Here is a 27,675-nt window from a genome sequence, read left to right on the forward strand (position 1 = left end):
ATCCCAAACCATCTCAATTGGGTTGAGGTCGGGTGATCGTGGAGGCCAGGTCATCTGATGCAGCACTCCATCACACTCCTTCTTGGTCAAATAGCTCTTACACAGCATGGAGGTGTGTTGGGTCATTGTGCTGTTGAAAAACAAATGACAGAGAGACTAAGTGCAAACCAGATGCGATAGCGTATCATTGCAGAATGCTGTGGAAACCATGCTGGTTAAGTGTGACTTGAATCCTATATAAATCCCTGACAGTGTCACCAGCAAACGAACCCAACACCAACACACCTCCTCCATGCTTCACAGTGGGAACCACACATGCGGAGATCATCTGTTCTCACAAAGACACAGCGGTTGGAACCAAAAATCTCAAATTTGGACTCATCAGACCAAAAGGACAGATTTCCACCGGTCTAATGTCCATTGCTCGTGTTTCTTGGCCCAAGCAAGTCTCTTCTTATTGGTGTCCTTTATTAGTGGTTTCTTTGCAGCAATTCGACCATGGCGGTCTGATTCACACAGTCTCCTCTGAACAGTTGATGTTGAAATGTGTCTGTTACTTGAATTCTGTGAAGCATTCATTTGGGCTGCAATCTGAAGTGCAGCTAAGTCTAATGAACTTATCCTCTGCAGCAGAGGTAACTCTGGGTCTTCCTTTCCTGTGGCGGTCCTCATGAGAGCCAGTTTCATCATAGCGCGTGATGGTTTTTGTGACTGCACTTGAAGACCGGATTGACTGACCTTCATGTCTTAAAATAATGGACTGCCATTTCTCTTTGCTTATTTGAGCTTTTCTTGCCATAATATGGATTTGGTCTTTTACCAAATAGGGCTATCTCCTGTATACCACCCCTACCTTGTCACAACACAACTGATCGGCTCAAATGCATTAAGAAGGACAAGGCACACCTGTTATTGAAATCCAATCCAGGAGACTGCCTCTTGAAGCTGGTTGAGAGAATGCCAACAGTGTGCAAATCTGTCATCAAGGCAAAGGGTGGCTACTTTAAAGAATCTCAAATATATTTTTGGTTACTACTTAATTCCATGTGGTATTGCATAGTTTTAAGGTCTTCACTATTATTCTACAATGTAGAAAATAGTAAAAATAAAGAAAAACCCTTGAATGAGTACATGTGTCCAAACTTTTGACTGGTACTGTTTTTCTTGTGAATATAGACAGTAGACATAAGTTTCCATTTGAAATAATCCTACACACCACAGTAATGAAAAAAATACTCTCAAAGTGAGTGTAATAAATCAGACAGATAAGCTATGCATGACAGCCCTGCTGACTCACCAATAAGAAACTCAAGGCGAGCTGATTGAATCATGCTAAAATTATGTACCTTACCTTGTTCATCAGTTAATTGCACACAGAATGCTGACTTTACAAGTAGGTGTCAGAGGTAAAACCTCTCCCTCCCTGATTAGTGTCTGTATGGCTGGGGCCAGAGCCTGATAATGACAGACGTTGGCCTGCTCACAATACTAAAACTATTTTAATAGGGGGCCCAGAGAGGTAACATTTTATCACACAATACTTATCATAAAAGGTCAAAATTATTGATTTGTAATCAAGATGACAGCAGACTGGACATGGGTGTGTGGGGCAAATCTTAACAGAGGAGTTTTCACAGAGAAAATGTTTTCACAGGAATGACAAAACAATGTGCAAGTCAGACACACGTCATTATGGAAAATGTTCAGAATTTGGTGGTTGTGCATGTCTTGATATGACTGGGTTCAGGAGGTCTCGACCTTCCCTCCCCCGAAGATCCACTGTTGGGATGCATCCTCTGAAACTCTGCCGTGATCTCCATGACAGTGCGGTTCTTGGTCTCAGGCACGTTGTACCACACAAACATCCCAGACAGGAAACAGAAGACGAAGAAAATCAGGAAACAAAAGTAGTCCATATTCTCCTGTGTATAAGAATATACTGTGAGTGTATGTGTGACATCAGCTGCCATGGTTACACATAAAATAAGAGTACCTTTACCTATGTAAGGTACTAGTGACACAATACATAAGGTACAACTGTTACACCTGTTGGCAGTTTGTGTATAAAATAAAATAACATTTTATTGGTCACATACACATGGTTAGCAGATGTTATTGCGAGTGTTGCGAAATGCTTGTGCTTCTAGTTCCGACAGATTACATGTTAGATATTGCACTAACAATTCCACAACAACTACCTAATACACAAATCTAAGTAAAGGACTGGAATCAAAATAAACACTACCGTTCAAAAGTTTGGGGTCACTTTGAAATGTCCTTGTTTTCCATGAAAACATACATGAAATGAGTTGCAAAATGAATAGGAAATATAGTCAAGACATTGACAAAGTTCTAGTGATTTTTAATTGAAATAATAATTGTGTCCTTCAAACTTAGCTTTTGTCAAAGAATCCTCCATTTGCAGCCTTGCAGACTGTCACGAACCGGCTCAAAGCCCGTAACAAAGGGAGACAACGTGGAGATAAGGAGTAGCAAAATATATATTTATTAACTAAAGCAACTAAGGAAAATATACAATGGTGTGTGTAATCAGTAATCAGTAGTGTAAGTGAGTGTTTTGCATGCATGAATGTGATAATGCAGGGTGTTGAAAGGTGCCAAAGCAAACAAACAAAAGGCCACCAAGAACCACAACACAATCTACAAAGGTGTCTGCATGGAGAGAGTCTCCCCCACGAACGGGGAAGCGGCGCACCCACCCTGGGAGAAACCGGGCCCAGGTGTCCCCCATGTAGCCGACGACCCTCCCAACTCCGCCCACCAGCATCCCAACAAGGAAACAACAGAGAGAATACGGCAGACAGAGTGGGAGGGTCGTCACACAGACCTTTGGCATTCTAGTTGTCAATTTGTTGAGGTAATCTGAGGGGATTTCACCACATGCTTCCTGAAGCACCTCCCACAAGTTGGATTGGCTTGATGGGCACTTCTTACGTACCATACCATACGGTCAAGCTGCTCCCACAACAGCTCAATAGGGTTGCGATCCGGTGACTGCTGGCCACTCCGTTATAGACAGAATACCAGCTGACTGCTTCTTCCCTAAATAGTTATTGCATAGTTTGGAGCTGTGCCTTGGGTCATTGTCCTGTTGTAGGAGGAAATTGGCTCCAATTAAGCACCGTCCACAGGGTATGGCGTTGCAAAATGGAGTGATAGCCTTCTTTAAGATCCCTTTTACCCTGTACAAATCTCCCACTTTACCACCACCAAAGCACCCCAGACCATCACATTGCCTCCACCATGCTTGACAGATGGCGTCAAGCACTCTTCAGCATCTTTTAATTTTTTCTGCTTCTCACAAATGTTCTTCTTTGTGATCTGAACACCTCAAACTTAGATTAGTCTGTCCATTACACATTTTTCAAATCTTCCTCTGTGCAGCATCTGTGTGCTTTTTCCCATCTTAATATTTTATTTTTATTGACCAGTCTGAGATATAGCATTTTCGTTGCAACATCCCGGAGTCGCCTCTTCACTGTTGACGTTGAGACTGGTGTTTTGCGGGTACTATTTAATGAAGCTGCCAGTTGAGGACTTGTGAGGCTTCTGTTTCTCAAACTAGACACTCTAATGTACTTGTTCTCTTGCTCAGTTGTGCACCGGGGCCTTCCACTCCTCTTTCTATTCTAGTTAAAGACAGTTTGTGCTGTTCAGTGAAGGGAGTAGCACACAGCGTTGTACAAGATCTTCAGTTTCTTGGCAATTTCTCGCATGGAATAGCCTTCATTTCTCAGAACAAGAAGAGTGACGAATCACAGGAGAAAGTTTTGTTTCTGGCCATTTTGAGCCTGTAATCGAACCCACAAATGCTGGTGCTCCAGATACTCAACTAGTCTAAGGAAGGACTGTTTTACTGCTTCTTTAATTAGCACAACAGTTTTCGGCTGTGCTAACATAATTGAAAAAGGGGTTTCTAATGATCAATTAGCCTTTTAAAATGATAAACTTGGATTAGCTAACACAACGTGCCATTGGAACACAGGAGTGACGTTGCTGATAATGGGCCTCTGTACGCCTATGTAGATATTCCATTAAAATAAATAAAGCCGTTTCCAGCTACAATAGCCATTTACAATATTAACAATGTCTACACTGTATTTCTGATCGATTTGATGTTATTTTAATGGACAAAAAAAATAGCTTTTCTTTCAAAAACAAGGACATTTCTAAGTGACCCCAAACTTTTGAACGGTAGTGTACATACAAAGACAAGGTGTGAGAAGCTGATGTGCTCACCACTATGACTGGGAAGAGCAACCCCAGGAGGAAGAGGCCCAGCCAGTTGAGGGTGCAGCCGATGGTGTAGGCAGCTGATTTGAACGACTGGTTGAAGATATCACCAGGTAGAGACACTGTCACTCCAGCTAGGAGCAATAAACAATGAAAATACCAGATAAGTAATTGTTTTGGCATTGTTTTGGCATGGCTTAGTCATACGTCAGGGTATAGGACCCACCTGGTCCACTGGAGAAGAAGAAGATGAAGATGAAGATGAGAAGCATACTGCAGTAAGGCATCCAGGAAACTTGGATCTGAACAACAAACAATAAAGGTGTAACTTATTAATGAGCCATTGTTGTTTCCACCCACGGTAAAATATTAATGTAACCCAGTGTTAATATATAGGGACATTCTGTGAACTTTAGAGCTGGATGACATGCCTCAGAGAATTCCATTCATTCATTAGTAATGAGTATTGTTCTATTTGTGGTAAAGATGGAACCCACAAACTATGTAGTTGATGACAGTAGTGTTGCTTATAATGTTTGACTTACCTGCAGGTAGAGTGTAAGGGTCAGGAGACCCAAGGTAACTGCCATGCATAGGTAACCCCTATAGAGCATTAGCCTCTTTCCTGTGCTCTCAATCACCATCACCTGTCATACCAAAGGGGGGTTAATGATCAGAGTCAAATAGTGACATTAGGAATTTCACTGTCAACTGGACATAAATACAACACCACAGGGGTGGGGCACTCTTAGTAAATACAGTTGAAGTCGGAAGTTTACATACACTTAGGTTGAAGTCCTGAAAAATGGTTTTCAACCACTCCACAAATTTCTTGTTAATAAACTATAGTTTTGTCAAGTCGGTTAAGACATCAACTTTGTGCATGACACAAGTCATTTTCCAACAATTGTTTACAGACAAATTATTTCACTTATAATTCACTGTATCACAATTCCAGTGGGTCAGAAGGTGGAGGCTTGCAAGCCGAAGAACACCATCCCAACCGTGAAGCATGGGGGTGGCAGCATCATTTTGTAGGGGGACTTGCTGCAAGAGGGACTGGTGCCCTTCACAAAATAGGTGGCATCATAAGGAGGAAAATTATGTGGATATATTGAAGCAACATCTCAAGACATCAGTCAGGAAGTTAAAGCTTGGTCGCAAATGGGTCTTCCAAATGGACAATGACCCCCAAGCATACTTCCAAAGTTGTGGCAAAATGGCTTAAGGACAAAAGCGTGTGCGAGCAAGGAGGCCTACAAACCTGACTCAGTTACACCAGCTCTGTCCGGAGGTATGGGCCAAAATTCACCCAATTTATTGTGGGAAGCTTATGGTTGGCTACCCGAAACATTTGACCCAAGTTAAACAATTTAAAGGCAATGCTACCAGACACTCAATTAGTATATGTCAACTTCTGACCCACTGGGAATGTGATGAAAGAAACAAAAGCTGAAATAAAATCACCCTACTTTTATTCTGACATTTCACATTCTTAAAATAAAATGGTGATCCTAACTGACCTAAGACAGGGAATTTATACTAGAATTAAATGTCAGTAATTCTGAAAAACTGAGTTTAAATGTATTTGGCTAAGGTGTACTTCCGACTTCAACTGTAGTTACAGGCTTGAGAACATGCAAGTCTTGTTGACAAACCCCTCTTAAAAGGTCAAACAAAAGATGATGCATGCATAGCCGTGGGAAGTAGGGGTACTGAGGGTGCTGCAGCACCCGCTGAAAAATCAGAATACTAAAAAAAAAATATTTTTTAAATACAATATTTTTTTCAGAAAAGTAGAGCATTGAGGACATTACTAGTATTAGCGGACCGATATCCCGATGATCGGGCAATTTTTTTCTTCTTCAGCATCTCAGCTTTGGCAAAAAAGGTAGTTGTATAATTAAGAACTTAGTGATATCGTCGCAGCTATCACAAGCTGGCAGAGTGTTTAGTTCATTACCAAGTATCGCCACCTTCTGCTGTGAACATCTCAGTTTTGGACATTATTTCCTTTCTGACCAATTTATTCATCACTGTGCGTGAATACCAGAACTACCACATCTTAAATGGATAAATGGACAGTTAATTGGATAATCAAAGCTGAGTGACATGGCACAGAATTGCAAACATTGTTCATATCCAATCACATTAAGGAACCCTAAACTGAGGAACTGTCTCTCTCGCCGTTTCTCTAATAGGAGTACAATCTCCATAACTTATAAATTCCAGTGGCATCTCCCTCTAATTCAGTAGCCTTTGTTTTGTCCTGTTTCAACAGAAGTAAATTAACTTGACTTGTTTTCGCCAGTTGATGCACCATAGAGCTAGATATTTTTGCCTTAAATCAGTCAGTATAGCAATGTAACGTTATTGATCTGTCAGTTTCCCTAGCCAATTCCCTACTTTACACACTGACACAGTATAAACAGCTCTACAGGCTTCACTGTCATGTTGCACAGTCAGTACACAAAACTATGCTCCTCATGTCTTAGCAGGATCAGATGATGACAGGTGTCTTGAACGCACTGTACAACACGTCACTTCCTGTTGAACGCGGAATGAGGGAGAGCTCGGTTTGATATTTTGGTCTATTGAATACGTTTGGTTACTAGCTAGCTCCCTTTTGTGTTTGGATTCCATGACGCGGTTAGCATCAGTTGCTGGTACCGCTACCATCTGTTCAGTGATCCCGCCGACCAAGGCTGGGTCTGAGGAGCTGCTTGGCGTAGCACCTAGCCTAGCTGGCTGCCTATTAAGCTAGCAGGATTTTCTTAAGGGGTTGAACGCAGCCCATGATGCAGTTAGCCATTGTGGCTGGGACCACGGATGGTCTCTTGCTTCTGGTGGTCTGCTGTTTGTTGTTTCCAATCTTACCTGCGACGTGCCCTGTTTGGATTGTAAACAGTAACAGCATAACCTACGTTGCTACCATGACGAAGACCAAACCCGGCAGGAGTAACGTTGAGGACAGTGTTGTCTCTATCACAGGTGAAGGATATTTTAAACTAACAAAAGTAGTTAAACAGTTGTTACAGCAACAAGAAAATTGCTTCAAGTGTTGTGGGCAAATACTGGTGGAGTCAACTAATAAAAGAAATGGATGGCCTGACCAGAGAGATCCAGGACCTAAAGAACAGTTTGCAGTTCTTCCAGGGTCAGCTTGATGAGTTGAAACAGGAGAATGGCAAGATGACAGCAATCTAAGTCATTGAGAGAGGACATCAGTTCTGTTTGGGAATCCATGATAACAATGATGGAGAAATTAGATTATTTTAAGGGACAATCAAGGCGGGACAACATGGTTGCTGACAGAATTGCGTAATATCCATGAGACCTGGGTGGAGTCTGAGAACAAAGTGAGGGAAATGATCTCGGCGAAACTGAAAATGGACCACAGGAGGTGGAGTGTGCCCACAGGACTGGAAAACCCACCACCCGCCCAGGTGACAGGCCAATAGTTGTCAAGTTCCTGAGGTTCAAAGACAAGGTAGCTGTTCTGGAAAGAACCAAGAACTTGAGAGGAACGTACATCTTCCTCAACGAGGACCATCCTGAAGCTGTGTGCCAGAAGAGGAAAGAACTGATCCCAGCCATGAAAGCTGCCAGAGCTTGTGAGAACATTGCTTACATCCGCTATGACAGGCTCATTGTCCACACTCAAGCGTTATTGAAGTGTTGTGTTTGCAGGTTCACCTGGCACATCTAAAGCTTTTTATTTTGGCGTGTTGCTATAGGCCACCAAGTGCTAACAGTCAGTATCTAAATAATGTGTGAAATGCTTGCTAGTGTATGTGATGTAAACGGAGAGATCCACTTCCTTCAGGATCTCAATATTGACTGGTTTTCATCAAGCTGTCCGGTCAAGAGGAAACTTCTCATTGTAACCAGTGCCTGTAATCTGGTTCAGGTTATTAAATCAACCTACCAGGGTGTTTACAAACACTAAAGGAACAAGATAGTCCACATGCACTGATCCCATGTTTACTAATACTGTAGAACTTTGTTCTAAAGCTGTATCCGTACCCAATGGATGCAGTGATCACAATATAGTGGCTATATCCAGGAAAGCCAAAGTTCCAAAAGCTGAGCCTAAAATAGTGTATACGAATTCATATAAAAGATTTTTCTGTGACTTATGTAGACGTCAAAATATTTGTTGGTCTGATGTAAGGAGAATCCAGACACTGCACGTGATGAATTTATGAAATTGCTTCTTCCAGTTATTGTTAAGGCGCCATAGATTGCTGAGGAATTGAAAAACTATGGTTGAAAGAGATGGGGCAAAAGGACCGACTAATAAGTCTGGCTGCACATCTGACTGGCTGACTTACTACAAACTGAGAAATTGTGACTAAACTCAACAAAAAGAAAAAGCTGTATTATGAAGCCAAGATAAATTATATAAAGAATGATTGAAAAAAAACTTGAGTACTATAAATGAAATTATGGACAGAAAGACAAATTCAACTCCATCTTTCATCGAATCAGATGGCTTATTCATCACAAAACCATTTGATGTTGCCTATTATTTTAATGATTACTTCATTGGCAAAGTGGACAAACTTAGGCAGGACATGCCAACAACAGTGAGCCATTGTATTCATGCATAAAAAAATTAATAATGAAAGAATAGCATTGTGAGTTTTGTAAAGTTAGTGTGGGAGAGGTGGAAAAATTATTGTTATCGATCAATAATGACAAACCTAACATTGACAACTTAGATGGAAAGCTACTGAGGATGGTAGCTGACTCCGATTATAGCCACTCCTATCTGTCATATCTTTCATCTGAGCCTAGAGGAAAGTATTTGGCCTCAGGCCTGGAGGGAAGCCGAAGCTATTCCAAAACCCAAGAGTGGTAAAGCGGCCTTTACTGGTTCTAACACCAGACCTATCAGCTCTTAGCAAACTGTTGGAAAGAATTGTGTTTGACCAAATACAATGCTATTTCTCTGTAAACAAATTAATAACCGACTTTCAAGCATGCTTATAGAGAAGGGCACTCAACATGCCCTGTATTGACACAAATGACTAATGATTGGTTGAAATTCATTCATTATAATATTGTGGGAGCTGTACTGTTAGATTTCAGTGCAGCCTTTGATAGTATTGATCATAACCTGTTGAGAAATATTGTGTTATGGCCTTTCAACCTCTGCCATATCATGGATTCAGAGATATCTAATAGAACTCCGTTTTTTTTATGGAAGCTTCTCTAACGTCAAACTTGCAAAGTGTGGTGAACCACAAGGCAGCTCTCTAGGCCCTCTACTATTTTCCATTTTTACCAATGACCTGCCACTGGCATTAAACAAAGCATGCGTGTCCGTGTATGCTGATGATTCAACCATATACACATCAGCTACCACAGCTATTGAAGTCACTGAAACCCTTAAAGAGTTGCAGTCTATTTTGGAATGGTTGGCCAGTAATAAACTGGTCCTGAATATCTCGAAAAACTAAGAGCATTGTATTTGGTACAAATCAAGTTCTAGACCTCAGCTGAATCTGATAATGGTGTGGCTGTTGAACAAGTTCAGAAGACTAAATTACCTGGTGTTACCTTAGATTCAATGGTTGTAAAGATGGGGAAAGGTATGTCCTAATAAAGAGATACTCTGCTTTTTTAACACCACACTCCACAAAGCAAGTCCTGCACGCTTTAATTTTATCTTATCTTGATTATTGTCCAGTCATATGGTCAAGTGCTGTAAAGAAAGACATAGTTAAGCTGCAGCTGACCCAGAACAGAGCCGCATGTCTTGCTCTTCATTGTAATCAGAGGGCTAATATTAATACTATGCATGCCAGTCTCTCTTGGCTAAAAGTTGAGGAAAGACTAACTTCTTGTTTTATAAGATCCATTAATGTGTTGAAAATTCCTAATTGTTTGCATAGTCAACTTACACACACACTTACCCCACCAGACATGCCACCAGGGGTCTTTTCACAGTCCCCCTGTCCAGAACAAATTCAAGGAAACGTACAGTATATAGAGAGCCATGAGTGCATGGAACTCCCATCTTATATAGAGCAAGTGAACAGCAAACCTGTTTTCAAAAAACAAATAAAATAACCTCACAGCACAACGCCTCTCCCACATGTGACCTACTTTTTAATTTGTTTTATTTCACCTTTATTTAACCAGGTAGGCTAGTTGAGAACAAGTTCTAATTTGCAACTGCGACCTGGCCAAGATAAAGCATAGCAGTGTGAACAGACAACAGAGTTAAACATGGAGTAAACAATTAACAAGTCAATAACACAGTAGAAAAAAAGAGAGTCTATATGCATTGTGTGCAAAAGGCATGAGGTAGGCGAATAATTACAATTTTGCAGATTAACACTGGAGTGATAAATGATCAGATGGTCATGTACAGGTAGAGATATTGGTGTGCAAAAGAGCAGAAAAATAAATAAATATAAACAGTATGGGGATGAGGTAGGTAAAATTGGGTGGGCTATTTACCGATAGACTATGTACAGCTGCAGCGATCGGTTAGCTGCTCAGATAGCAGATGTTTGAAGGTGGTGAGGGAGATAAGTCTCCAACTTCAGCGATTTTTGCAATTCGTTCCAGTCACAGGCAGCAGAGAACTGGAACAAAAGGCGGCCAAATTAGGTGTTGGCTTTAGGGATGATCAGTGAGATACACCTGCTGGAGCGCGTGCTACGGGTGGGTGTTGCCATCGTGACCAGTGAACTGAGATAAGGCGGAGCTTTACCTAGCATGGACTTGTAGATGACCTGGAGCCAGTGGGTCTGGCGACGAATATGTAGCGAGGGCCAGCCGACTAGAGCATACAGGTCGCAGTGGTGGGTGGTATAAGGTGCTTTAGTAACAAAACGGATGGCACTGTGATAAACTTCATCCAGTTTGCTGAGTAGAGTATTGGAAGCTATTTTGTAGATGACATCGCCGAAGTCGAGGATCGGTAGGATAGTCAGTTTTACTAGGGTAAGTTTGGCGGCGTGAGTGAAGGAGGCTTTGTTGCGGAATAGAAAGCCGATTCTAGATTTGATTTTAGATTGGAGATGTTTGATATGAGTCTGGAAGGAGAGTTTACAGTCTAGCCAGACACCTAGGTACTTATATATGTCCACATATTCTAGGTTGGAACCATCCAGGGTGGTGATGCTAGTCGGGCGTGCGGGTGCAGGCAGCGAACGGTTGAAAAGCATGCATTTGGTTTTACTAGCGTTTAAGAGCAGTTGGAGGCCACGGAAGGAGTGTTGTATGGCATTGAAGCTCATTTGGAGGTTAGATAGCACAGTGTCCAAGGACGGGCCGGAAGTATACAGAATGGTGTTGTCTGCATAGAGGTGGATCAGGGAATCGCCCGCAGCAAGAGCAACATCACTGATATTTACAGAGAAAAGAGTCGGCCCGAGAATTGAACCCTGTGGCACCCCCATAGAGACTGCCAGAGGACCGGACAGCATGCCCGCCGATTTGACACACTGAACTCTGTCTGCAAAGTAGTTGGTGAACCAGGCAAGGCAGTCATCAGAAAAACCGAGGCTACTGAGTCTGCCGATAAGAATATGGTGATTGACAGAGTCGAAAGCCTTGGCAAGGTCGATGAAGACGGCTGCACAGTACCGTCTTTTATTGATGGCGGTTATGATATCGTTTAGTACCTTGAGCGTGGCTGAGGTGCACCCGTGACTGGCTCGGAAACCAGATTGCACAGTGGAGAAGGTACGGTGGGATTCGAGATGGTCAGTGACCTGTTTGTTGACTTGGCTTTCGAAGACCTTAGATAGGCAGGGCAGGATGGATATAGGTCTGTAACAGTTTGGGTCCAGGGTGTCTCCCCCTTTGAAGAGGGGGATGACTGTGGCAGCTTTCCAATCCTTGGGGATCACAGACGATATGAAAGAGAGGTTGAACAGGCTGGTAATAGGGGTTGCGACAATGGCAGTGGATAGTTTCAGAAATAGAGGGTCCAGATTGTGTATGTACTGACATGTATGTGTAACTGATAGATGCACACACACATTCAAAAGATTAACATGTAGTGTGTATGTCAATTGTGAAGTATGTTGTCTGTAATGTCTTTTTCATTAAGTGTCAGACCCCAGTAAGACTTGGTGTCGCTATTGGCGTCGGCTAATGGGGACCCTAATAAATCAAATCCCAGCAGGGTCACACAGCCAGGGAAGACCAGTCTATGGAGCTCAGGTGAATTTTACAGTATATTATAACAATCAATGAATGGATTCAAAGTTCCATCTTGAGTTGATGGTTAGGATACAGTCTGGGATCTGGGAATTATGGTCATTTCAATTATTGAACCATAGATTCTATTCTTGGATAATATAATGTATAAATGTACGCCAATGCAATTCTTTGTCATGCCTCATCTGAGAAGGATCAAATGGTGACAGGGGTCTCAGCAGGGTCAGGCAACCAGGGAAGACCAGTCGACGCTGAGGTGAACTTTTACAAATGCAACACTTTATTCTCTCTGTGCAGCAAACACTGGACAAGCCAGAAGATTCACAGATTGAAAACTATTTTAAGGCAGTCTGACAAACCTCTAAAGTTGATTTCCAAACTATATCAAGGGTTGATAGAGGCTTTCCCAATGACACAAAACATGTCAAACAAAAATGTGAGGAAGACCTGGGAAGACACTAGTGATGATGAATGGATACAGATATGTTTGAATGCCCAGCCATGTTCATATAATCTCAGACATAAATTACTGCAGTTTAAGACCATTCATAGAAAGTACTATATGCCTGTGAAACTGAATATCATGCACTCAGAAATGTAATTCCTCTGCTGGAGGTGTAAAACACAAAAGGGGACATATTTCAATATGTTATGCTCTTGTGAAGGCTGACTGAATTCTGGCAAAGAGTATGTTATTTTATCTCAGCATGTCTACAGATCCTCCTTTCTCCATGTTTTTGTTTGTTTGGAAATATTGATACTGGAGACTTCTCAGAAGAAACTGTGTAACCTAGCTTTTATAGTGGCTAAGAAATACATGGCCTTTAATGGGAAGGTTGGTTATCCTCCCTCAATGTCACAATGGATGGCAGAAATGTCATTCCATGTGTTATTTCATAGTTGTGATGTCTTCACTATTATTATACAATGTAGAAAATAGTTTTAAAATAAAAAAAAACAACTGGAATGAGTAAGTGTGTTAAAACTTTTGAAGTATTTATATTCTGCAAGTATTACATCAGATTAACTGTTTTGTACAGAAATATAATTTAGTTGAAATGTTTTCACAAAAGAAGTCCACTGGGCTTTTACTAGTCCTGTATTAGTGGACCGATGTAGACGTTTTCAGCGAGTAGTCCTCCCTCCCATATGAACCGTCACAGTTCATAAAGGCTCATATAGGGTTAATAAGAGTTAGTGATGAGGGATATGGTAAAACACGACTCACACAGACCATGGAGGTAGAAACCTCACACAGACCGGTTCCCAAGGCAACATGGCGTAACTGGTGTGTGGGGATCCCTGCAGTACGGAACACGTCAAATGAGTAAAGGTATACCTGCAGAGGAGCAGAATGACAAGGGTTATCACTTAATCAGACTTGATACTCTGAACACAAATATAAAAATGCCACATTAAATAATGTCAAAGATTTTACTGAGTTGCAGTTCATATATGGAAATCAGTCAATTTAAATAAATAAATTAGGCTCTAATCTATGGATTTCACATGACTGAGAATACATATATGCAGGTAGGGGCATGGATCAGAAAACCAGTTAGTTAGTATCTGGTGTGAACACCATTTCCCCCATGCAGCATGACATCTCCTTGGCATAGATGATCAGGCTGTTGATTTTGGACTGTGGAATGTTGTCCCACTCCTCTTCAATGGCTGTGTGAAGCTGCTGGATATTGGTGGGAACTGGAACATGTTGTCATACACGTCAATCCAGAGCATCTAAAACATGCTCAATGGGTGACATGTCTGTTGAATATGCAGACCATGGAAGAACTGGGTCATTTTCAGCTTCCAGGAATTGTGTATAGATCCTTGCGACATGGAGCTGTGCATTATCATGCTGAAACACAAAGTGATGACGGCCGATGAGCCTCAGGATCTTGTCACGGTATCACTGTGCATTCAAATTGCCATCGATAAAATGCAATTGTGATCATTGTCCGTAGCTTTTACCTGTCCATACCTTAACCCCACCGCCACCATAGAACCCTGGTGAGGATGACAAGCACGCAAATGAGCTACCCTGAGATGGTTTCTGACAGTTTGTGCAAACCCACAGTTTCATCAGATTTCCAGGTGGCTGGTCACAGACGATCCCGCAGGTGAAGAATCCGGTTTTGGAGGTCCTGGGTTGGCTTGGTTTCACGTGGTCTGTGGTTTTGAGGCCGGTTGGACGTACTGCCAAATTCTCTACAATTACGTTGGAGGCGACTTATGGTAGAGAAATTAACACTCAATTCTCTGGCAACAGCTCTGGTAGACATTCCTACAGTCAGCATGTCAATTTTACACTCCCTCAAAACTTGAGACATTTGTGGCATTGTTTTGTGTGACAAAACTGTACATTTTAGAGTGGCCTTTTATTGTCGCCAGCACAAGGTACACCTGTGTAATGATCATGCTGTTTAATCAGCTTCTTGATATGCCACACCTGTCAGGTGGATGGATTATCTTGGCAAATACATTAATGCTTACTAACAGGGATGTCAACAAATGTGCTCCCTTTTATTTCAGCTCATGAAACATGAGATCAACACTTTACATGTTGCATTTATATTTTTGTTCAGTATAATTGAATGGACTTCAGGTAGGTTTTGATCAGAGTGACATGCTATGGTATATTTGTACAGTGGGGCAAGAAAGCATTTAGTCAGCCACCAATTGTGCAAGTTCTCCCTCTTAAAAAGATGAGAGAAGCCTGTAATTTTCATAATAGGTACACTTCAACTATGACAGACAAAATGAGAAGAAAAAAAATCCAGAAAACCACATTGTAGGATTTTTAGTTAATGTGTTTGCAAATTATGGTGGAAAATAAGTATTTGGTCAATAACAAAAGTTTATCCCAATACTTTGTTATATACCCTTTATTGGCAATGACAGAGGTCAACATTTTCTGTAAGTCTTCACAAGGTTTTCACACACTGTTGCTGGTATTTTGGCCCATTCCTCCATGCAGATCTCCTCTAGAGCAGTGATGTTTTAGGGCTGTTGCTGGGCAACACGGACTTTCAACTCCCTCCAAAGATTTTCTATGGGGTTGAGATCTGGAGACTGCCTCGGCCACTCCAGGACCTTGAAATGCTTCTTACGAAGCCACTCCTTCGTTGCCCGGGCGGTGTGTTTGGGATCATTGTCATGCTGAAAGACCCAGCCACGTTTCATCTTCAATGCCCTTGCTGATGGAAGGAGGTTTTCACTCAAAATCTCATGATACATGGCCCCATTCATTCTTTCCTTTACACGGATCAGTCGTCCTGGTCCCTTTGCAGAAAAACAGCCCCAAAGCATGATGTTTCCACAACCATGCTTTACAGTAGGTATGGTGTTCTTTGGATGCAACTCAGCATTCTTTGTCCTCCAAACACGACGAGTTGAGTTTTTACCAAAAAGTTATATTTTGGTTTCATCTGACCACATGACATTCTCCCAATCTTCTTCTGGATCATCCAAATGCTCTCTAGCAAACTTCAGACGGGCTTGGACATGTACTGGCTTAAGCAGGGGGACACGTCTGGCACTGCAGGATTTGAGTCCCTGGCGGCATAGTGTGTTACGGATGGTAGGCTTTGTTACTTTGGTCCCAGCTCTCTGCAGGTCATTCACTAGGTCCCCCCGTGTGGTTCTGGGATTTTTGCTCACCGTTCTTGTGATCATTTTGACCCCACGGGGTGAGACCTTGCGTGAAGCCCCAGATCGAGGGAGATTATCAGTGGTCTTGTATGTCTTCCATTTCCTAATAATTGCTCCCACAGTTGATTTCTTCAAACCAAGCTGCTTACCTATTGCAGATTCAGTCTTCCCAACCTGGTGCAGGTCTACAATTTTGTTTCTGGTGTCCTTTGACAGCTCTTTGGTCTTGGCCATAGTGGAGTTTGGAGTGTGACTGTTTGAGGTTGTGGACAGGTGTCTTTTATACTGATAACAAGTTCAAACAGGTGCCATTAATACAGGTAACAAGTGGAGGACAGAGGAGCCTCTTAAAGAATAAGTTACAGGTCTGTGAGAGCCAGAAATCTTGCTTGTTTGTAGGTGACCAAATACTTATTTTCCACCATAATTTGCAAATAAATTCATAAAAAATCCTACAATGTGATTTTCTGGATTTGTTTCTCATTTTGTCTGTCATAGTTGAAGTGTACCTATGATGAAAATTACAGGCCTCTCATCTTTTTAAGTGTGAGAACTTGCACAATTGGTGGCTGACTAAATACTTTTTGCCCCACTATATATCCTAACTACAACTCTTGCTCAAACACATCCAAACACAATGTCCTCGTGGACCAACTTCATGAAACTCACAGCGTTGATGCCACTGAACTGCAGGGTGGTGAAGGCGACGAGGATGGTGAGGAACTGCCAGCGTACATCCTGGTCCAGGATCAGGTCCAACACAGTGTGGCTGCGGACTCCCTTCATGGAGGCGTGCTCCACCAGCATCTCCTCCACCTCCGCACTGTGGTCTCTGTTGCCCCACAGCCTGCGGATGGCTACAAGGGGGAAAGGCCCAGTAAGATACACAAGTGGAAAAGGATATTAAAAGCCCAATAAGGCCGCCTCGCTTCGCGTTCCTAGGAAACTATGCAGTTTTTTGTTTTTTTACGTGTTATTTCTTACATTAGTACCCCAGGTCATCTTAGGTTTCATTACATACAGTCGAGAAGAACTACTGAATATAAGATCAGCGTCAACTCACCATCAGTACGACCAAGAATATGTTTTCCGCGACGCGGATCCTGTGTTCTGCCTTACAAACAGGACAACGGAATGGATCGCATGCAGCGACCCAAGAAAACGACTCCGAAAAAGAGGGAAACGTAGCGGTCTTCTGGTCAGACTCCGGACAAGGGCACATCGCGCACCACTCCCCAGCATTCTTCTTGCCAATGTCCAGTCTCTTGACAACAAGGTTGATGAAATCCGAGCAAGGGTAGCATTCAGAGGACATCAGAGACTGCAATGTTCTCTGCTTCACGGAAACATGGCTTACTGGGAAGACGCTATCCGATGCGGTGCAGCCAACGGGTTTCTCCACGCATCGCGCCGACAGAAACAAACATCTTTCTGGTAAGAAGAGCGGCGGGGCGTATGCCTCATGACTAACGAGACATGGTGTGATGAAGGAAACATACAGGAACTCAAATCCTTCTGTTCACCTGATTTAGAATTCCTCACAATCAAATGTAGACCGCATTATCTTCCAAGAGAATTCTCTTCGATTATAATCACAGCCGTATATATCCCCCCAAGCAGACACATCGATGGCTCTGAACGAACTTTATTTAACTCTTTGCAAACTGGAAACCATTTATCCGGAGGCTGCATTCATTGTAGCTGGGGATTTTAACAAAGCTAATCTGAAAACAAGACTCCCTAAATTTTATCAGCATATCAATTGCGCAACCAGGGGTGGTAAAACCTTGGATCGTTGTTACTCTAACTTCCGCGACGCATATAAGGCCCTGCCCCGCCCCCCTTTCGGAAAAGCTGACCACGACTCCATTTTGCTGATCCCTGCCTACAGGCAGAAACTAAAACAAGAGGCTCCCACGCTGAGGTCTGTCCAACGCTGGTCAGACCAAGCTGACTCCACACTCCAAGACTGCTTCCATCACGTGGACTGGGACATGTTTCGTATTGCGTCAGATAAAAATATTGACGAATACGCTGATTCGGTGTGCGAGTTCATTAGAACGTGCATTGAAGATGTCGTTCCCATAGCAACGATAAAAACATTCCCTAACCAGAAACCGTGGATTGATGGCAGCATTCGCGTGAAACTGAAAGCGCGAACCACTGCTTTTAATCAGGGCAAGGTGTCTGGCAACATGACCGAATACAAACAGTGCAGCTATTCCCTCCGCAAGGCTATTAAACAAGCTAAGCGTCAGTACAGAGACAAAGTAGAATCTCAATTCAACGGCTCAGACACAAGAGGCATGTGGCAGGGTCTACAGTCAATCACGGACTACAAGAAGAAACCCAGCCCAGTCACGGACCAGGATGTCTTGCTCCCAGGCAGACTAAATAACTTTTTTGCCCGCTTTGAGGACAATACAGTGCCACTGACACGGCCTGCAACGAAAACATGCGGTCTCTCCTTCACTGCAGCCGAGGTGAGTAAGACATTTAAACGTGTTAACCCGCACAAGGCTGCAGGCCCAGACGGCATCCCCAGCCGCGCCCTCAGAGCATGCGCAGACCAGCTGGCCGGTGTGTTTACGGACATATTCAATCAATCCCTATACCAGTCTGCTGTTCCCACATGCTTCAAGAGGGCCACCATTGTTCCTGTTCCCAAGAAAGCTAAGGTAACTGAGCTAAACGACTACCGCCCCGTAGCACTCACTTCCGTCATCATGAAGTGCTTTGAGAGACTAGTCAAGGACCATATCACCTCCACCCTACCTGACACCCTAGACCCACTCCAATTTGCTTACCGCCCAAATAGGTCCACAGACGATGCAATCTCAACCACACTGCACACTGCCCTAACCCACCTGGACAAGAGGAATACCTATGTGAGAATGCTGTTCATCGACTACAGCTCGGCATTCAACACCATAGTACCCTCCAAGCTCGTCATCAAGCTCGAGACCCTGGGTCTCGACCCCGCCCTGTGCAACTGGGTACTGGACTTCCTGACGGGCCGCCCCCAGGTGGTGAGGGTAGGCAAAAACATCTCCCCGCTGATCCTCAACACGGGGGCCCCACAAGGGTGCGTTCTGAGCCCTCTCCTGTACTCCCTGTTCACCCACGACTGCGTGGCCACGCACGCCTCCAACTCAATCATCAAGTTTGCGGACGACACAACAGTGGTAGGCTTGATTACCAACAACGACGAGACGGCCTACAGGGAGGAGGTGAGGGCCCTCGGAGTGTGGTGTCAGGAAAATAACCTCACACTCAACGTCAACAAAACTAAGGAGATGATTGTGGACTTCAGGAAACAGCAGAGGGAACACCCCCCTATCCACATCGATGGAACAGTAGTGGAGAGGGTAGCAAGTTTTAAGTTCCTCGGCATACACATCACAGACAAACTGAATTGGTCCACTCACACTGACAGCGTCGTGAAGAAGGCGCAGCAGCGCCTCTTCAACCTCAGGAGGCTGAAGAAATTCGGCTTGTCACCAAAAGCACTCACAAACTTCTACAGATGCACAATCGAGAGCATCCTGGCGGGCTGTATCACCGCCTGGTACGGCAACTGCTCCGCCCTCAACCGTAAGGCTCTCCAGAGGGTAGTGAGGTCTGCACAACGCATCACCGGGGCAAACTACCTGCCCTCCAGGACACCTACACCACCCGATGTTACAGGAAGGCCATAAAGATCATCAAGGACATCAACCACCGAACCACTGCCTGTTCACCCCGCTATCATCCAGAAGGCGAGGTCAGTACAGGTGCATCAAAGCTGGGACTGAGAGACTGAAAAACAGCTTCTATCTCAAGGCTATCAGACTGTTAAACAGCCACCATTGAGTGGCTGCTGCCAACACACTGTCATTGACACTGACCCAACTCCAGCCACTTTAATAATGGGAATTGATGGGAAATGATGTAAATATATCACTAGCCACTTTAAACAATGCTACCTTATATAATGTTACTTACCCTACATTATTCATCTCATATGCATACGTATATACTGTACTCTACATCATCGACTGCATCCTTATGTAATACATGTATCACTAGCCACTTTAACTATGCCACTTTGTCTACATACTCATCTCATATGTATATACTGTACTCGATACCATCTACTGTATGCTGCTCTGTACCATCACTCACTCATATATCCTTATGTACATATTCTTTATCCCCTTACACTGTGTATAAGACAGTAGTTTTAGAATTGTTAGTTAGATTACTTGTTGGTTATCACTGCATTGTCGGAACTAGAAGCACAAGCATTTCGCTACACTCGCATTAACATCTGCTAACCATGTGTATGTGACAAATAAAATTTGATTTGATTTGACTACTGAGTCAGATATTATGATGATGATTGTGAGGATGATTATGAAAACACTAATTGCATCAAGTACATTTTTAGTGAGGTAGCGTTCCTGAGGCAACCCATTACCTGTCAATATTCCTCAGGGCTCCACCCAGGTGCTTACCCTTCTCACAGCCCTGGCGGTCGCCCCGGTCCAGCAGCAGGTATTTGGGTGACTCTGGGAGGAAGGGCAGGGTGATGAGCTGGAGCAGGGCGGTCGCACCACTGAAGCCCAACAACCAAGGCCACTTGTCCTCTGTCCCCAATAACTCACTGCAAGGACAGAGTACACTATCAAATAATAACACATTGTTTGTTCACCACAGGTTAAACTGATATAAGCATCCCTGACTGACACACTAGGACCAGATAGCTCACCTGATCCCCAGAAGCTGACCTGAGAACTTCCCCATGGACAGAAAGGTGGAAACAGACACAGCCACTATCCCTCGCAGCCTCTTGGGGGCACATTCCACTAGGTACATGGTGTGAACACTGAGGCTAGCACCTGCAGCACACATAAGAAAGGATCAACCTTATCACAGACAGTTTGGCAGCATCAATCCTCTAGTGAGATATTAAGACAGGTATAAAGATGACCTTGTTTTGGATGGACCTTTCTTATGAATGGAATCCATTCATCAGCTTACCCGCATTAATGCCATAGAGGAAACGTCCAACCATGATCATCTCAAAGGACATGGCCGTTTTACTCAACAGCATCATCCCAGCACCACCAATGGCAAACAGGTTGTTCAACAACAGGCATCTCTTTCTGTTAAGTGTGGTGGGGAAAAATAATAATCAATATAATTCCTGTTCTACTACAACAAATAGTAACCACACCAACACACCTTCAAACAAGAAGCCAAAATCATTGCATGGCCAGGATGCATACCCCAGGTCTTGGCCCAGTATGAAACCTGACACTTTCTACTACTACCACTTACCTCCCATATGCTGATGAGAGGCGCCGGCACACAGGGTCCCAAGGAGACCCCCGATGCAGAAGATGGAGACGATGAAGGACCAGATGAGAGTCACTTCCCACTGTTCCAGGGATATACTATACCGCTGCAGGCATGTGGTGTTCACGAGCTCCTTTATGAACTACAGCAACACCAAGATGGTGGCCGTGACGTTTTGGAATTGGGTCAGTCAAACAATTACGGATCTCAAACCATTTCTCATTTTCCCCCAGACAAAATATTTACAGTTTGAATTGGTGCATGCCTCCAACTGAAGTTGTTGCTTTGTTGAGAGAAAATAGTGACTTGGAGCTATTACATTATTGTTATAGAAACTTGAGTGTAACTTTTTTTAGTTCAGTTTATTAATTCGACCATTTAAAAAAAAACAAGCACACATAAAACTTGAAAAAGCCATACATGCACATGAATAAAATCATCAAGGATAACACACAATAAAGTCTGGGACTTATTTCCATTGTGGTCCTCTTGAGACAAGACGGCTAGACAAGATCGAACACAGTATGGCAGTGAAATAATAAAACAAAACAGAGAAGAACATCTCTCTCATCATTCCAGTTACATCATAGGGGTTACTCATATGGGCACAGAAGACAAACGTATTTTTACTTTATTTTTAAAGCTGCCCAGAAAGGATGTTGTTTGTATGGGCAGAGGCAACTCATTCCATTCTGAGGCTCCAGTATACAAGAAAGTACCTTTCCCAGCATTACTCCTGAACCTGTATAGGCACACATCAGCAACACCTGATCTGGTGCTGTGAATGTGTGCATCCCTAACATGGGAAAAGTAATCACTAAGATATTTGGGCGCAGGACCATAAATACTCCTGTGAACCAAACTAGTCTAATCTGGGATACCCTAGCCAAAACAGGCAGCCAGTTTAGTTCCTGAAAGCAGCTCCTGCCTATGTGAGTATGTGGACTCACCTTCAATACTACCCTGATCAGCTTATTCTGGGCTATCTGGAGCTTCCCCTTCAGAAGCTTTGATAAGCCCCCAAACCAGGAAGTACGAGCATAGTAACAACTGAGATTGGTTTACAAAGCAACATGTATGGTGGTCTACTTTTGTCATTTAAAAATACTTTTGAAGTGGATCTACAGTACTCACAGGAGAAGGTGAAGTTAGGACAGATATATGAAAGCCGAACTGGAATGTCCCACCAATGCCACTAATGAAAATGGCAGCAATAAGAACAGGACTTTCTAACTGGACAGAGAAGAGGAAATATAAGTAAGCCTGCAACGATACACCATAAAAACAAAAACAGCACTGGCAATTAGAATTGCCAAACAAGCAGTGATATAGTTGGGCATTGCGTAGTTACCATTAGTCACAAATGGCCAATCAAAAAATGTATATATACATGAAAAATCACAAATATTGCCACTTACCAGAAGCATCAAGGCATGTGCCATAGCTAGACCCTGGTTCAATGCAAGGAATGAGGGTAAATGAGACTCAACTAAAACAAATGTCTAACTGAAAGTGGTGATATGTTAACGTTAGGGCTGTGACGATTATGGAAATTTGGGTAATGATTGTCATGCAAATAACAGGGTTAGTCATAATTGTCCATTTTTTTTGTATGTGTTGAGCTTGTAATTTATATTTAAAAAATATATACCTAATGAATACAACACAGCTTTGCTGTTACCTATGTCTCATAAACAAATGGTTTTGACCATGTTTGGAAACGAAGCTTCTCATTCCAACCATGAGGTTCTGCTTTGCTCTTATAATGATTACCAACTTTACCCTATTCATGTTAAAAATAAACCTGCTCTTGGGTAAACTATATCTATCTACTTGAATACAAAGTTAAATCCCCCTTCACCTAAATTGAAGACTATAATTTTTGGTTACACGATTATACAATAACTGTGCCAGTCCAAGTTAATCTATACACAGCTGAAATTATTGACCAAAAGTTATGTCAAAAAACCTCCTGTCCCCTCAAAAACAAATGCATATCCTTGTAGTTAAGAATAAGATCCAACTTACGTGCATCCTGCAAATAGATTATTACACCTTGCAAATAGATTATTACACCTTGCATACAATTGACATGAATATAACACTTGATCCAAAATATTAATTTAATTATTATAAGGAAGATTTACCTTTATACCAATATAAAACATGTTTGTTATAGACAGTCATCTTTATCACCACATGGATAATATAATTAAAAAGGCGCTAATACAACGTTTTAAATAAATCATGTTGGAAGCGAAACCGACTCGCATAAATAAATAATCTAAACCAGGCACATAAACTATAAACCACTGTTCTCCATATAATTAGTTGTTTTATTTTCACCCTCTCCCTTAGTCAATATTGTCCTGTTGTAGCCGATTAGTCAGGTCCATAATTATTGGCACCCTTGATAAAGATGAGCAAAAAAATATGAAATAAATACATACTGAGCTACAGTTGAAGTGGGAAGTTTACAAACACTAAGATGACTGTGCCATTAAACAGCTTGGAAAATTCCAGAAAATTATGTCACGGCTTTAGAAGCTTCCGATAGATTAATTGACATAATTTGAGTCAAGGTAGGCTAGTTGAGAACAAGTTCTCATTTACAACAGCGACCAGGTCAAGATAAAGCATAGCAGTTCGACACATACAACACCCTTTATCAAGGGTGCCAATAATTATGGACCTGACTGTATGTTGAGGACAGAGGACAAATCAGCATCTTCAAGGCAAGCTCAATGACAAACTCATTTCAGCTCTTTTCACAGCAGGACGTAGCGTGTTGAAACCTCCTCGCTGCTCTCGCTGGCCGCGACGTAGCGTGTGAAACCTCCTCGCTGCTCTCGCTGGCCGCGACGTAGCGTGTGAAACCTCCTCGCTGCTCTCGCTGGCCGCGACGTAGCGTGTTGAAACCTCCTCGCTGCTCTCGCTGGCCGCGACGTAGCGTGTGAAACCTCCTCGCTGCTCTCGCTGGCCGCGACGTAGCGTGTGAAACCTCCTCGCTGCTCTCGCTGGCCGCGACGTAGCGTGTGAAACCTCCTCGCTGCTCTCGCTGGCCGCGACGTAGCGTGTGAAACCTCCTCGCTGCTCTCGCTGGCCGCGACGTAGCGTGTTGAAACCTCCTCGCTGCTCTCGCTGGCCGCGACGTAGCGTGTGAAACCTCCTCGCTGCTCTCTATCAAAGGAGATTTGATTTTAAATAGGACAAAACATTTACAATGAATTTGGTTGGTACTCTGTAGCTTCTCCTGTTACAACACTCAGTATCCTTACTGGACAGCTGGCTGTCCCTACCTTGGCATGTTGACCCTAAGCTGCGTTCCATCCTATACCTCCTTCAGGAAGCACTCCTCTAGTTCCTGTGACAAAAATAAGTCAATCCCCATCAGTCCAGGGTTACAATTACAACTCAGATTTCACATTGACATAAAGGACAAATAGCATACTTTAAGATAATGCAATCCAGACAAGCTAAAAAGGACCTGTAAAAATAGAATGTGAAGCATGTACGCAATACCTTTAAATTCTTCAGGTCTTTTTGGCAGCCGACACATTATTCAAACTGATCAAGGAGTCCATCTATTGAAAGGACATTTGTCCCATCTTCCCTAGAATGATCAGCTTGTCATGATAATTTGCTGAAAATAAGCCTCAAATTTTAAGTTATGTTTCAAGAAGGTGATGAATGACCTGATGCTGTCAGAAAACCACTGAGTTTCTGTTTGATGAGGTGAGCTCTCTTCGCAGTTAGCTGAAACACTAACTACATAAGATAAAAAATGATCCCTTCGACAAGAGACATGCCCCGTATGTACCAGATCATCATACCAACTGTCCGCAGCTACAAGACCTGTCTGATGGATGAAATCCGGTCGTTCAAATGCAGGATTATAATCCTCAAACTCGCAATGACTCAAATTGCTGAAAGAGAAGAATATGGTGCTGCTCAATGAAATGAAAAAAAGTCTGGAAGATTTCCTGCGGTTCATTCAATGGCCACTTTGACATATGAATCTTGAATACAGTGGCTTCATAAAGTCTTCCTCCACATGTTATGTTACAGCCAGAATTCAAAATGGATTAAAAAAAAATGTTTACCCTTCTACACACAATAACTCATAATGACAAGTGAAAACATGTTTAGACATTTTTTCAAATATGTAGAAAATTATTCACACCAGTCAATACTTTGAAGACGCACCTTTAGTAGCGATTACAGCTTTGGGTCATCAACGGTGTCTATCAGCTTTGCACATCTGGTTTTGGGGATTTTATTCCATTCTTCCTTGCAGATTTTCTCAAGCTCTGTTAAGTTAGATGGGGAGCAGCGGTAAACAGCAATCTTCAAGTCTTTACACAGATTTTCAAATGGGATTCAAGTATGGGCTTTGGCTGGGCCATTCAAGGACGGTCACGTTCTGAAGCCATTCCAGCATTGCTTTGGCTCATTGTCCTGTTGAAACGTACATTTTCGCCCCAGTCTAAGGTCATTTGAACTCTGAAGCAGGTTCTCATTAAGGATGTGCCTGTATTCGGCACCATTCATTGTTCCCTTACCAGTCTCCCAGTCCCTGCCCGTGGAAAAGCATCCCCATAGCATGACGCTGACATGCTTCACGGTAGCGATGGTGATAGACAGGTGACGAGCTGTGCCTGGTTTGCGCCAGACATAGCGTTTCGCATTCAGGCCAAAGAGTTCAATTTTTGTCTAATCAGACCACAGAATATTTTGCCTTCTCAGTCTTTCATGTGCATTTTTGCAAACTCTAGGCGTGCTGTCATGTGCTTTTTTCTCAGGAGTGGCTCCCATCTGGCCACTCTCCCATTACATTTACATTTAAGTCATTTAGCAGACGCTCTTATCCAGAGCGACTTACAAATTGGATGAAGCCCAGATTGGTCAAATCAATCTAACTGGTCACATATACATGGTTAGCAGCTGTTATTGTGAGTGTAGTGAAATGCATGTGCTTCTAGTTCCAACAGTGCAGCAATATCTAACATGTAATCTAATAATTCCACAACAACAAAGAATGTTGCCCTTCTGGCAAGTTCTTCCATCTCAGCCAAGAAACTCTGTAGTTCTGTCAGAGTGGTTATTGGGTTCTTGGTCACTTCCCTGACCAAGGTCCTTCTTCCCAGTTGCTCAGTTGGGTTGGACGGCCAGCTTTAGACAGTTTGGGTAGTTCCATAACCTTTACTACCCCAGTAAATCACTCCTTTCAAATGGCACCCTTTTCTTGAGAGAAAAACAATTCACATTTCTTGCCTCCATTAATTTAACACGGAGAACCTTCTCCCTCTGACCAGCAGAAATACAAACAATTATCACAAGACCACTTCTGATGACCCTAGCCGATTCCACAGCACCCAACTCGGTTGTCACCCACCCTGAAGCTGGGCTCCGAGAACACCCCCCACTTACGATACTTTGAACTCATTCACTTCCATTTATTTTCCTGACATTTTTAACAACTCAAGCTCACCCTCTTCCTCCCTCTCTCTCGCTCTGACCTCATCTGCCTCTTTTCCCCTCCGTATTCCAAGTATATGTCTCCTTATGATAATACTGCACCTCTCCTGACAAACATCTTGCCTTCCAAAGGAAAGCCATTTAACCGGCTGCCACAATCGCTGTACAATCAGCACGAACCCCTCAGGCTCGACATGCACTGTCAACTGTGGGACCTTATGTGTTTCTTTCTAAATCATGTCCAAACAATTGAATTGTTCACAGGTGGACTCCAATCAAGTTGTAATCACATCTCAAGGGTGATCAATGGAAATTGGATGCACCTGAGCTCAATTTGGAGTGTCATAGCAAAGGGGTGTGAATACTTATGTTATAAATGTCTGTTACCCCAAATAAATTAAATAGCAGAAAATATGAGAGTTGATTTCAACGACGTTTGTCATTTATCTTTAAAAAAAACAATGCTTTAGGTACATAACGATATAACCTTAGAATTATTATTCCTTTCGTAATAACTTAGCTGGACTTTACCGGATGAATGTATAGATTAATATATGTAGCTATACATGTATCAATTTCACGATACAGTTTATACTAACGCACATGTTAGATAGCTTGCTATTTACAAATAAAACAGAAGTAACAAAATTCACAATATAGTTTAAAAAAGCATATAGTAGCTATGAAGCTTTGTCTTGTGTTCGTTCTTGTCAACTTTGCTACAGTAGTTATGCAAAGATGTTGGAACAAGACTACTAAGTGAAA

General features: G+C 42.7%; 1 pseudogene; it reads right to left on the reverse strand.

The window, feature by feature from the left end:
- Positions 1–1,480: 1,480 nt before the first annotated feature.
- Positions 1,481–25,984, reverse strand: LOC115101249 (solute carrier family 2, facilitated glucose transporter member 9-like; annotated as a pseudogene).
- Positions 25,985–27,675: the final 1,691 nt, after the last annotated feature.

The sequence above is a fragment of the Oncorhynchus nerka genome, linkage group LG19 (assembly GCF_034236695.1).
Source record: "Oncorhynchus nerka isolate Pitt River linkage group LG19, Oner_Uvic_2.0, whole genome shotgun sequence".
NCBI classification, from domain to species: domain Eukaryota; kingdom Metazoa; phylum Chordata; class Actinopteri; order Salmoniformes; family Salmonidae; genus Oncorhynchus; species Oncorhynchus nerka.